The sequence below is a fragment of the Somniosus microcephalus genome, chromosome 3 (assembly GCF_052327205.1).
Source record: "Somniosus microcephalus isolate GS21.2 chromosome 3, FLI_Smic_1.0, whole genome shotgun sequence".
Lineage (NCBI taxonomy): Eukaryota > Metazoa > Chordata > Chondrichthyes > Squaliformes > Somniosidae > Somniosus > Somniosus microcephalus.
Genome location: NC_140989.1, coordinates 92,304,338 through 92,317,509, shown reverse-complemented (window position 1 = coordinate 92,317,509; position 13,172 = coordinate 92,304,338).

Here is a 13,172-nt window from a genome sequence, read left to right as displayed (position 1 = left end):
GGTCCATTTATGGACTCGATGTTTTTAATTGCGGTGGATGCACATTCAAAGTGGCCAGAGGTAATAAAAATGTCCTCAACCACCACAGAAAAAACTATTAGTCTTACGAACCATATTCGCCAGAAATGAGCTGCCTGAACAGATTTGCTCCGACAATGGACCACAGTTTGTGTCTGAAGAGTTCTGGAGGTTCTTAAAGAACAATGGTGTTAAGCATTACACATCCGCCCCATATCATCCAGCCACCAATGGATTGGCTGAGAGGTTTGTTCAAACATTCGAGAAGGCTATCAAGGCAATGTGTAATGAAGACATACCCCTACAACACAAGGTGGATAACTTCTTGTTTGCCTACCGGAATGCGACACATGCGGTTACCAACCAAACTCCAGCCATGATGTTCTACAATCGAAGACTAAGATGCCGCTTGGATTTGGTTAAGCCAAACATCAGAAGAGATGTGGTGAACGGGCAGTTTCAGAATATGAATGAAAGGCCAACCAGGAGTTTCAAGATAGGTCAACCAGTTTTGGCCTGGGACTACCGCACAGAGAAATGGCAGCCAGGAACGATCTGCACACGGCAAGAACCTCTAATGTATACCGTGGATGTTGGAGAGAGCATTGTAAGACGCCATGCTGACCAGATTCTAGAGTCACTGGAAAACGTCAAATCTACACCACGATCCTATACACCTGGTGATGAAACCGAAGTACCAATTGGATCTACCTCAGAATCGGTGATATTGGAAGAAGACGAACCAAACAACGACGTTGATCCCGAATCAACTTTGCCAGAAGAACCTGATACCCCAAAGAGGCGTTATCTGGACAGAATCAGGAAGCCTCCTCAAAGACTGAATTTATAATTGATTAACTTCAGCTAATGTATATAGCAACTGTAATTGTAAATATGTTATTTAATTATTAATCGAATGTTATGTACTGTTTAGCTAAAAGGGGAGGAATTGTAGTGTATGTACCTTGAAGGAACTATATTCTGCAGCCCCTGTATACTGCAGTACCAGTAGTGACCACCCCTGTATATAAGCCTGTAATGTAACTTTGTATAGTAGTTCCAGTTTTGTCTCCATTCGGTAAACACCTGTTATAACCAACTTCTGCAGTCCGTGTCTCAATTACACACGGACATTACAATCCCAAGTGCACATCCAAGTACTTTTTAAATGTGGTTAGAGTTTCTGCCTCTACCACCCTTTCAGGCAGTGAGTTCCAGACCCCCACAACCCTCTGGGTGAAGAAATTTCCCCTCAAATTCCCTCTAAACCTTCCCCCAATTACTTTAATTCTGTGCCCCCTGGTTTTTGACCACTCTGCTGAGGGAAATAGGTCCTTTCTATCCACTTTATCTATGCTCCTCATAATTTTATACACCTCAATGAGGTCTCCCCTCAGCCTCCTCTGTTCCAAGGAAAACAGACCCAGCCTATACAGTCTTTCCTCATAGCTATGATTCTCTACTCCCCAGCAACATCCTTGTAAATCTCCTCTGTACCCTCTCTAGTGCAATCACATCTTTCTTGTAATGTGGTGACCAGAACTGCACGCAGTACTCTAGCTGAGGCCTAACTAGTGTTTTATACAGTTGAAGCATAACCCCCTTGCTCTTGTATTCTATGCCACGGCTAATAAAGGCAAGCATTCCGTATGCTTTCTTAACCACCTTATCTACTTGGCTTGCTACCTTCAGGGATCTGTGGACATGCACTCCAAGGTCCCTTTGTTACTCTACACTACTCAGTGTCCTACCATTTAATGTGTATTCCCTTTCCTTGTTAGCCCTCCCCAAATGCATTACCTCACACTTCTCCGGATTGAATTTAATTTGCCACTGTTCTGCCCACCTGACCAATTTATTGATATCTTTCTGCAGTCTACAGCTTCCTTCTTAACTATCAACCACACAGCTGATTTTAGCATCATCTGCAAACTTAATCATACCCCTATATTCAAATCAAGATCGTTGATATATACCACAAAAAGCAAGGGACCTAGTACTGAGCCCTGCAGAACCCCACTGGAAACAGCCTTCCAGTCACAAAAACACCCATCAACCATTACCCTCTGCTTCCTGTCTCCGAGCCAGTTTTAAATCCAACTTGACACTTTGCCCTGGATCCCATGGGCTTTTAACTTCGTGACCAGTCTGCCATGTGGAACCTTATCAAAAGCCTTGCCAAAGTCCATATACACAACATCAAACGCACCACCCTCATCTTCCCTCCTTGTTACCTGCTCAAAAAATTCAATCAATTTGTCAGACACGACCTTCCCTTAACAAATCCATGCTGACTATCCTCGATTAATCTGCGTTTTTCTAAATGAAGATTGATCCTGTCCTTCAGAATTCATTCCAATAATTTGCCCACCGCCGAGGTTAGGCTGACTGGCATGTAATTACTCGGTCTATCCTTTTCTCCCTTTTTAAACAAGGGTACCACATTAACGGTCCTCCAATCCTCCGGCACCACACTTGAAGCCAGAGAGGATTGAAAAATGATGGTCAGGGCCTCTGCTATTTCCTCTTTTGCTTCACTTAACAGCCTGGGATACATTTCATCCGGGCCTGGGGATTTATCCACTTTTAAAGCTGCTAAACCCCTTAATACTTCCTCTCTCACTATGTTTATTTCATCTAATATTTCACACTCCTCCCCCCCCCGATAGCAATGTCTGCTTCGCCCCTCTCCTTTGTGAAAACAGATGCAAAGTATTCATTAAGAACCCTACCGACGTCTCCCGCCTCCACACACAGATTACCCTCATGATCTCTAATAGGCCCTACCCTTTCTTTACTTATCCTCTTACTCTTAATATATTTATAAAAACATCTTTGGGTTTTCCTTGATTTTACTTGCCAAGGATTTTTCATGCTCTCTCTTTGCTTTCCGAATATCATTCTTAATTGCACCCCTGCACTTTCTGTACTCCTCTAACGATTCTGGAGTATTTAGCCCTTGGTATCTGTCATACGCCTCCCTTTTTTTCTTTATCCTACCCTGTATGTCTCGAGAGATCCAGGGGTATTCTGCCCTTGCAGCGCGTTCCTATGCAGAGCTAGACAGGTAGCTAACAACTTGATATCTTCCCATAAAAATCACAAGGCTTGACTTTTCTTGTAAACTTTACTGAAAGATTCTTATTGTGAAACTGAAATACAATACAGAAATGGAAGCACACATTAGTACACAAGCACATAACTGATATGCATACACAAATTTAGGTAAGCCTGAGCAACACAGTACATTTGGCATATAACTTACCAAAACATGTGAAAACACAGCTTACTGTGAATATACATTTAGCAAACTGAAAGGCATTCTCTTACATTCACTTTAAATTAGCCCTGTACATAGTGCATCAAATACAGCTATAAGTTAACCAGCTAGACAGAGAGCGAGCACTTCACAGCTAGCTGTGTACAGAGAAAGGTTACAAACTAAGCATTTTCTACAAAATATAGTGTACACTAATCATCTATAACATTCTCAAGTACTTACAGACAAATAGTGTCCAAGGCCAGAGCGTAACAAGAAAATAACTTCCAAGACCATGGCCTAGAAATTCAGTGGCATTTGCGCCCACTTAGCGCCTGAGGAGGTGTTTTGCGCTGGAAGTGTTGTTGCGCCTGAAATTCAGTTCTGGGCGAAATTCGGCGTTAGCTGGTAGCGCTGCGCCGGCACCGATGACGTCATCGGTGTGCGCAGCACCCCGGTTCCAACGCGATGCCGGCCTGACGCCCAAATTCAGTTGCGGCCGCCTCTCCCGTAGCGGCCGCAAAGAGCGTTTGTAAAACGGGACCTTGCAGCTCCGAGAGGCCGGGGCGTAAAGGTGGAGGTGCGGCCGGTCGCTTTCCCGGCGGTCGCCTGGCCGCACCTTCCTCCCCGGACTCCCACACCACCCCCCCCCGCGGCATTGGTCTCTGACCCCCGCGAGCCCGGCACTTCTCCGTGGTGCCGGGCTCATTTGCCGGGGGAATCCAGCGGCGATCTCACGGCTGCAGGCAGCTCCTCCTTAAGAGAAGGAGGAGGCCTGCAGTACCCCAGCCTGCCGCACCACATCGGGTGGCGCTGCGGCAGCTGGACGCCTGAAATTGACTTTCAGCGCCCCAAGCGGAGGCGGCCAAACCCTGCAATAGCGCCCGCCTCCGTCTTGGGGCGCTGCAACTGAATTTCAGGCGGGCGCTACGGGAATCCGGGCGCAGCGCAAACTTTTGGGCGCTAAACACCAGGCGCGGCGATAGGGAATTTCTAGGCCCATGTGTCGAGCTGCAGGTCTGTGACGGTTCTGTTAAAGGAGTATGAGCAGCTAGGGGTCAAATTAAAAAACAGAACCTCAAGGGTAATAATCTCTGGATTATTACCTGAGCCACGAGCGAATTTGGCTAGGACAAATAAAATCAGAGAGTTAAATGCGTGGCTCAAAGACTGGTGTGGGAGAAATGGGTTTTGCTTCCTGGGGCACTGGCACCAGTACTGGGGCAGGAGGGAGCTGTTCCATTGGGACGGGCTTCACTTGGCCAGTGCTGGGACTAGGGTCCTGGCGGATCATATAACTAGGGCTGTAGAGAGGGCTTTAAACTAACTAGTGGGGGGGAGGTTCCTAGAGAACAAATAATAAAAATGACAACAGAGAAGGTCATAGACTTAGGTAGCAATGGGGAAATGAAAAACCAGAGCGTGTCAGGAAGGGGCAGAAGGTATGGAGTGAAAGGTAAAGTAATAAAAAGGGCAAAAGCAGGAACTAAGTGTCAAAAAACACATTTGAAAGTTCTCTATCTGAATGCACGTAGCATTCGTAACAAAATAGATGAGTTAATGGCACAAATAGCTACATATGGGTATGATCTTGTGGCCATTACAGAAACATGGCTGCAGGGTGACAATGCCTGGGAATTAAACATACCAGGTTATTTAACGATCAGGAAGGACAGGCAGGAAGGAAGGGGAGGCGGGGTGGCTATGTTAATAAAGGAAGGAATCACTGTAATACAGAGAAATGATATTGGGTCAAAAGATCAGGATAATGAAACAGTTTGGGTGGAGATAAGGAATAATAAGGGGAAAAAAACACTAGTGGGCGTAGTCTATAGGCCTCCGAACAGTTGCAACTCAGTTGGACGGAGTATCAATCAGGAAATAGTTGAGGCTTGTAATAAGGGAACATCTATAATTATGGGGGATTTTAACTATCATATTAACTGGACAAATCAAATTGGGCAGGGCTGCCTTGAGGATGAGTTCATTGAGTGTATTAGGGATGGGTTTCTTGAGCAGTATGTAACTGAACCGACCAGGGGGCAAGCAACCTTAGACCTGGTCCTGTGTAACGAGACAGGATTAATTAAAAATGTCCTAGTAAAGGATCCCCTTGGAATGAGTGACCATAACATGGTTGAATTCCATGTTCAATTAGAGGATGAGGAGGTTGTATCTCAAACAAGCATGCTAAGCTTGAATAAAGGAGACTATGAAGGTATGAGAGCAGAATTGAGCAAAGTGGATTGGGAAAATAGATTAAAGGGTAAGACGATACATGATCAGTGGTGTACATTTAAGAAGTTATTTTACAACTTCCAAAAAAAGTATATTCCACTGAGAAGAAAAGGGTGTAAAAGAAAAGACAGCCATCCGTGGCTAAGTAAAGAAATTAAGGATAGTATTCGACTAAAAACAAGGGCATATAAGGTAGCCAAATCTAGTGGGAGGATAGAGGATTGGGAAAACTTTAAAAGACAGCAAAAAATAACAAAAAGATTGATTAGGAAAGGGAAGATAGATTATGAAAGTAAATTAGCAAAAAATATAAAAACAGATAGTAAGAGTTTTTATAGTTATATAAAAAGAAAAAGGGTGGCTAAAGTAAATGTTGGTCCCTTAGAGGATGAGACCGGGAAATTAATGGTGGGAAATATGGAGATGGCAAAAACACTGAATGAATATTTTGTATCAGTCTTTACAGTAGAGGACACCAAGAATATCCCAACACTGGACAAGCAGGGGGCTATAGGGGGGGAGGAGATAAACACGATCAAAATCACTAAGGAAGTGGTACTCGGTAAAATAATGGGACTCAAGGCGAATAAATCGCCTGGACCTGATGGCTTACATCCAAGGGTCTTGAGGGAAGTGGCGGTAGGGATTGTGGATGCATTGGTAATAATCTTCCAAGACTCCCTGGACTCAGCAAAGGTCCCAGCAGACTGGAAAACTGCTAATGTAACACCCTTATTTAAAAAGGGCAGTAGACAGAAGGCTGGAAACTATAGACCGGTTAGCCTAACATCTGTGGTAGGTAAAATTTTGGAGTCCATTATTAAGGAGACAGTAACAGGACATTTGGATAATCATAGTTTAATAAGACAAAGTCAGCATGGTTTTATGAAGGGGAAGTCATGTTTGACAAATTTGCTGGAGTTCTTTGAGGAAGTAACATACAGGGTGGATAAAGGTGAACCAGTGGACGTAGTGTATTTAGACTTCCAAAAGACATTTGACAAGGTGCCACACAAAAGATTATTGCTTAAGATAAAAAATCACGGGATTGGGGGTAATATTCTGGCATGGATAGAGGATTGGCTATCTAACAGAAGGCAGAGAGTTGGGATAAATGGTTCATTCTCAGACTGGCAATCAGTAACCAGTGGTGTTCCGCAGGGGTCAGTGCTGGGTCCCCAACTCTTTACAATCTATATTAACGATTTGGAGGAGGGGACCGAGTGTAACATATCAAAGTTTGCAGATGATACTAAGATGGGAGGGAAAGTAGTGAGTGAGGAGGACATACAAAACCTGCAAGGGGACATAGACAGGCTAAGTAAGTGGGCAGAGACTTGGCAGATGGAATACAATACTGGAAAGTGTGAGGTTATGCACTTTGGCAGGAAAAATCGTAGAGCAAGTTATTATCTTAATGGCAAGAAACTGGAAAGTACTGAAGTACAAAGGGATCTGGGGGTCCTGGTGCACGAAACTCAAAAGGTTAGTATGCAGGTGCAGCAAGTGATTAAGAAGGGCAATGGAATGTTGGCTTTCATTGCTAGGGGGATAGAATATAAAAATAGGGAGGTATTGCTTCAGTTGTACAAGGTATTGGTGAGACCGTACCTGGAATACTGCATACAGTTTTGGTGTCCATACTTAAGAAAAGACATACTTGCTCTCGAGTCAGTACAAAGAAGGTTCACTCGGTTAATCCCGGGGATGAGGGGATGGACATATGAGGAGAAGTTGAGTAGATTGGGACTCTACTCATTGGAGTTCAGAAGAATGAGAGGCGATCTTATTGAAACATACAAGATTGTGAAGGGGTTGGATCGGGTGGATGCGGGGAGGATGTTCCAGATGATGGGTGAAACTAGAACTAGGGGGCATAGTCTTAGAATAAGGGGCTGCTCTTTCAAAACTGAGATGAGGAGGAACTACTTCACTCAGAGGGTGGTAGGTCCATGGAATATGCTGCCCCAAAAAGCTGTCGAAGCTACATCATTACATAAATTTAAAACAGAAATAGACAGTTTCCTAGAAGAAAAGGGAATTAAGGGTTACGGGGAGCGGGCAGGAATTTGGACATGAGTTTAGGTGCGGATCGGTCATGGCCCTGTGGGTAGCGGAGCGGGCCCAGGGGCCGTGTAGCCTGATCCTGCTCCTGTTTCGTGTGTCTAATTCTGTTAGATTCAGGAGATAGTCCTGTCATAGTGGATTGTCGGTTAGGATCAGATCAGCCATGATCTTATTGAATGGCGGAGCAGGCTCGAGGGGCCAATTGGCCTACTCCTGCTCCTATTTCTTATGTTCTTATGTTCTTATGATATACAGTAGTTTACTTTACTGCGCTTTACTGCACTTGCTAGGTACCAAATATCCACTAGGTGGCGGCACACAATGGAAATCGACCCAAATTACTCAAACCCCTGAATTAACTTGAAAACTAACATAAATTCCTAAAGGAAGGCAGCACAAGGGGGCTCTAGATTTGTTAGTCCCACCTTTTTTCCTTAAAGGCACATATTTGGCCTGAACCCTCCGGATCTCCTCCTTGAATGCCTCCCACTGCTCTGACACTGAATTACCTTCATGTAGCTGTTTCCAGACCACTATGGCTAAATCCCCTCTGAGCTTAGCAAAATTTGATTTTCCCCAATTTAGAATTTTTATTCCTGGTCTATCCTTGTCCTTTTCCATAACTACCTTAAATCTAACAGAATTATGGTCACTAGCACCAAAATGCTCCTCCACTGATATGCTTTCTGCCTGCCCAGCTTCATTCCCTAAAACTAAGTCCAGAACTGCCCCCTTCCCTATGATGAAGTAAAGGGTCCAAGGATGGATCCTGGGGTACTTTCGAGGTGACAGTGTGAAGGCTGGAAGTTAAGCCATTGCTTTAGATGCTTTGGTTACAATTGGAGTGGTAAGAGTGAAACTAAGCAAAGACAGTCTCCCCAAGTGGGGCAATGGAAGAGTGTCTTTGGAGGAGGATGGTGTGGTCGTTCATGTCAAAGGTCGAGGAGAATGAAGAGGAATAATGCACTCTAGTCATCAGTGGGAATGTTATTCATCGCTTTGGTTAGAACCGTTTCAGTGCAATGGGAGGGCTGGCAACCTGATTGGAGGGATTCAAACAGGGAGCTACAGGAGAGACGAGCATAGATTTTGAGGGGGGACAACTGATTCAAGAAGTTTGGAGAGGAAAGGGAGCTTGGAGATAGGCCAGTACATAGCAAATACAGAGGGTTCAAGGGTAGGTATTTTAAGGTACGGGGTGATAACGGTGGTTTTAAATGGGAGGAGGGCAGTGCCTGAGGAGAGGGAACCATTTATAACGTCAGCTAGCATCGGGACCATGAAGGAAAGTTAGGTGGTCAGCAGTTTAGTCGGCATACGGACAAAGAATACTGGTGATGGTCTCTTCTTTTCCTCTAAATCTGCACTTTGTATGAAAAAGGATTAATAAAAAATGTCCTCGTAAAGGATCCCCTTGGAATGAGTGACCATAATATGGTTGAATTCCAAATTCAGTTTGCGGGTGAGAGAGTTGGATCTCAAACCAGCGTACTGAGCTTAAATAAAGGAGACTATGAAGGTATGAGAGTAGAATTTACTAAAGTGGACTGGGAAAACCGATTAAAGTGTAAGACGGTACAAGAGCAGTGGTCTACATTCAAGGAGATATTTCACATCTTTCAAGATAAATATATTCCACTGAGGAAAATGGGGAGTAAAAGAAAAGACAGCCATCCGTGGCTTAGTAAAATAATAAAGGATAGTATCCGACTGAAAACAAGGGCATATAAAGTAGCCAAATCTAATGGGAGGATAGAAGATTGGGAAGCATTTAAAAGCCAGCAAACAATAACTAAAAGATTAATTAAGAAAGGGAAGATAGATTATGAAAGTAAACTAGCAAAAAATATAAAAACAGATAGCAAGAGTTTCTACAGCTATATAAAAAGAAAAAGGGTGGCTAAAGTGAACGTTGGTCCCTTAGAGGATGGGACCAGGAAACTAGTGGTGGGGAACATGGAGATGGCAAAGACGCTGAACAAATATTTTGTATCAGTCTTTACAGTAGAGGACACTAAAAATATCCCAACACTGGACAAACAGGGGGCAATGGCGGCGGGGGAGGAGCTAAACACGATTAAAATCACTAAGGAGATGGTACTCGGTAAAATAATGGGACTTAAGGCGGATAAATCCCCCGGACCTGATGGCCTACATCCTAGGGTCTTGAGAGAAGTGGCGGTAGGGATTGTGGATGCATTGGTGATTATTTTCCAAAATTCCCTGGACTCAGGAAAGGTCCCGGCAGATTGGAAAACTGCTAATGTAACACCCTTATTTAAGAAGGGAAGTAGACAAAAAGCCTAACATCTGTGGTTGGCAAAATGTTGGAGTCCATTATTAAGGAAACAGTAACAGAGCATTTGGATAAACATAATTTAACAGGACAGAGTCAGCATGGTTTCATGAAGGGGAAGTCATGTTTGACAAATTTGCTCGAATTCTTTGAGGACATGACATACAGGGTGGGTAAAGGGGAACCAGTGGATGTAGTGTATTTGGACTTCCAAAAGGCATTTGACAAGGTTCCACACAAAAGATTACTGATCAAGATAAAAAATCACAGGATTGGGGGTAATATACTGGCATGGGTGGAAGATTGGCTATCTAACAGAAAACAAAGAGTTGGGATAAATGGTTCGTTCTCGGGCTGGCAATCAGTAACCAGTGGTGTTCCGCAGGGGTCAGTGCTGGGACCCCAACTCTTTACAATCTATATTAACGATTTGGAGGAAGGGACCGAGTGCAACATATCCAAGTTTGCCGACGATACAAAGATGGGAGGGAAAGCAGTGAGTGAGGACATAAAAAACCTGCAAAAGGACATAGACAGGCTAAGTGACTGGGCAGAGATTTGGCAGATGCAATATAATGTTGGAAAGTGTGAGGTTATGCACTTTGGCAGAAAAAATCAAAGAGCAAGTTATTATCTAAATGGAGAGAAGCTGCAAAGTGCTACAGTACAAAGGGATCTGGGGGTCCTGGTGCATGAAACACAAAAAGTTAGTATGCAGGTGTAGCAGGTGATCAGGAAGGCCAATGGAATCTTGGCTTTTATTGCAAGGGGGATGGAGTATAAAAACAGGGAAGTCTTGCTGCAGTTATACAGGGTATTGGTGAGTCCACACCTGGAATACTGCGTGCAGTTTTGGTTTCCATATTTAAGAAAAGATATACTTGCTCTCGAGGCGGTTCAGAAAAGGTTCACTTGGTTGATTCCGGAGATGAGGGGGTTGACGTATGAGGAAAGGTTGAGTAGGTTGGGACTCTACTCATTGGAGTTCAGAAGAATGAGAGGCGATCTTATCGAAACATATAAGATTGTGAGGGGGCTTGATCGGGTGGGTGCGGTGAGGATGTTTCCACTGATGGGTGAGGCTAGAACTAGGGGGCATAATCTTAGAATAAGGGGCTGCCCTTTCAAAACTGAGATGAGGAGATACTTCTTCACTCAGAGGGTAGTAAATCTATGGAATTTGCTACCCCAGAGAGCTGTGGAAGCTGCAACATTAAATAAATTTAAAATGGAGATAGACAGTTTCCTAGCAGATAAGGGAATTAGGGGTTACGGGGAGAGGGCAGGGAAGTGGACGTGAGTCTAGATTCGGATCAGCCATGATCCTATTGAATGGCGGAGCAGACCCGACGGGCCGTATGGCCTACTCCTGCTCCTACTTCTTATGTTCTTATGTTCTTATGTAAGGGTATGCATGTTTGCAAAATAATGTGTATTTGTTAGAAATGGAAATTGTGGGTGTATGAGAATACAAGAGAGCATGCGTAAGAGATTGCAGAGAGAGATTTGGAGGAATCTTGGACCAATTCGGGCCAGCTGTTCTTTTCTAGTTAAATAAGAATTCATTGATTAAGTTACCAAAACATGCCAGGCATATTCATTATGTTCCTGAGGATAACATATTATGCTAAGGAATTAATTTGTATATGCAATTAGGTAAATTAGAAAATTATAACCTTTTAACTAAAAAAATACATATTTTTATGAAAGTTAGATGTTATGTTTGCTAAACTAAAAGGGAGCTCATTTTATTGAAGTATGCTAATTCATTTTGTTAGAGGTGAAGGAAAGGCTAGGGGAATACATTACCTTCAAAGTATTGCCCCATTCTCTGTGGGTGAATAATTCTTACCATTATTTTATTCGACAAGTGTAACTGTTACTACTTGCTGTTTGTCTCCCTCACTGCTTGGCTGTTCCTGTCATGTCACAGTGATGGAGATCCTCCATGTCTGTCGCACCTGTCACGGAGCAGCTCCTTAGTAAATAGCAGGGCAATGAATTTGATCTGGCCTGAGATCTGCATTTGCAGTCAGTTGGGTAGTTGCCTGGGCTCCTGTGGCGCTGCATAAGCTCTCACATGGTCATGAGCTCAGGGAGAGAGAAGGTCAGGAGCTCAGGGGAGAGAAGGTCAGGAGCTCGGGGACTGGGGAGGGAGAGGGAAGGTCAGGAGCTCAGGGGGGGAGAGAAGGTCAGGAGCTCGGGGGAGAGAAGGTCAGGAACTCGGGGGGTGAAGGTCAGGAGCTCAGGGGAGGTCATGAGCTCGGTGGGGGAGGAAGATCAGGAGCTCGGGGGGGCAGAGAGGGTCAGGAGCTCGGGGAGGAGGAAGGTCAGGAGCTCGAGGGGCAGAGAATGTCAGGAGCTCGGGGGGGGAGAAGGTCAGGAGCTCGGGGGAAGAAGGTCAGGAGTTCGGGGGGGAGAAGGTCAGGAGCTCGGGAGGGAGAAGGTCAGGAGCTCGGGTGGGGAGAAGGTCAGGAGCTCGCGGGGGGAGAGAAGTTCAGGAGCTCGAGGGGAGAAGGTCAGGAGCTCGGGGGGGAAGAAGGTCAGGAGCACAGTGGGGAGAGCAGGTCAGGAGCTCGGGGGGGAGAGAAGGTCAGGAGCTCGGGGGGGGAGAAGGTCAGGAGCTCGGGGGGAAACAAGGTCAGGAGCTCGGGGGGGAGAGAAGGTCAAGAGCTCGGGGGGGAGAGAAGGTCAGGAGCTCGGGGGGGGAGGTCAGGTGCTCGGAGGGGGAGAAGGTCAGGAGCTCGGGGGGGAGAGAAGGTCAGGAGCTCGGGGGGGAGAGAAGGTCAGGAGCTCGGGGGGGGAGGTCAGGTGCTCGGAGGGGGAGAAGGTCAGGAGCTCGGGGGGGTAGAAGGTCGGTAGCTCGGGGGGAGAGAAGGTCAGGAGCTCGGTGGGGGGGAAGGTCAGGAGCTCGGGGGGAGAGAAGGTCAGGAGCTCGGGGGGGAGAGAAGGTCATCTTATGTTCATTAATAAATAGACATTCTTATTATGAACAGAGCTAGCTTTTGCTAGACACTTTATTGAGCACATTTGGACTGGGTACAGTATCTGTAGAGGCATCCATCTTGACTGCTGCCTTCTGGGTAGCCTAGTGCCTCATGGGTAATGTAGTCTTAATATACATACAGCTGGGTAGTGTAGCCTTATATACATACAGCTATATACAGCTCTACACAGCTCTACGGCTCCACCTAGTGTCCACTATAGAATGACATGTTATTGATCGTTACATCCCCCTTTCTTTGAGGTTTAACAAAATCAATATCAATCAACTTTCAAGAAAACAATAAAGAT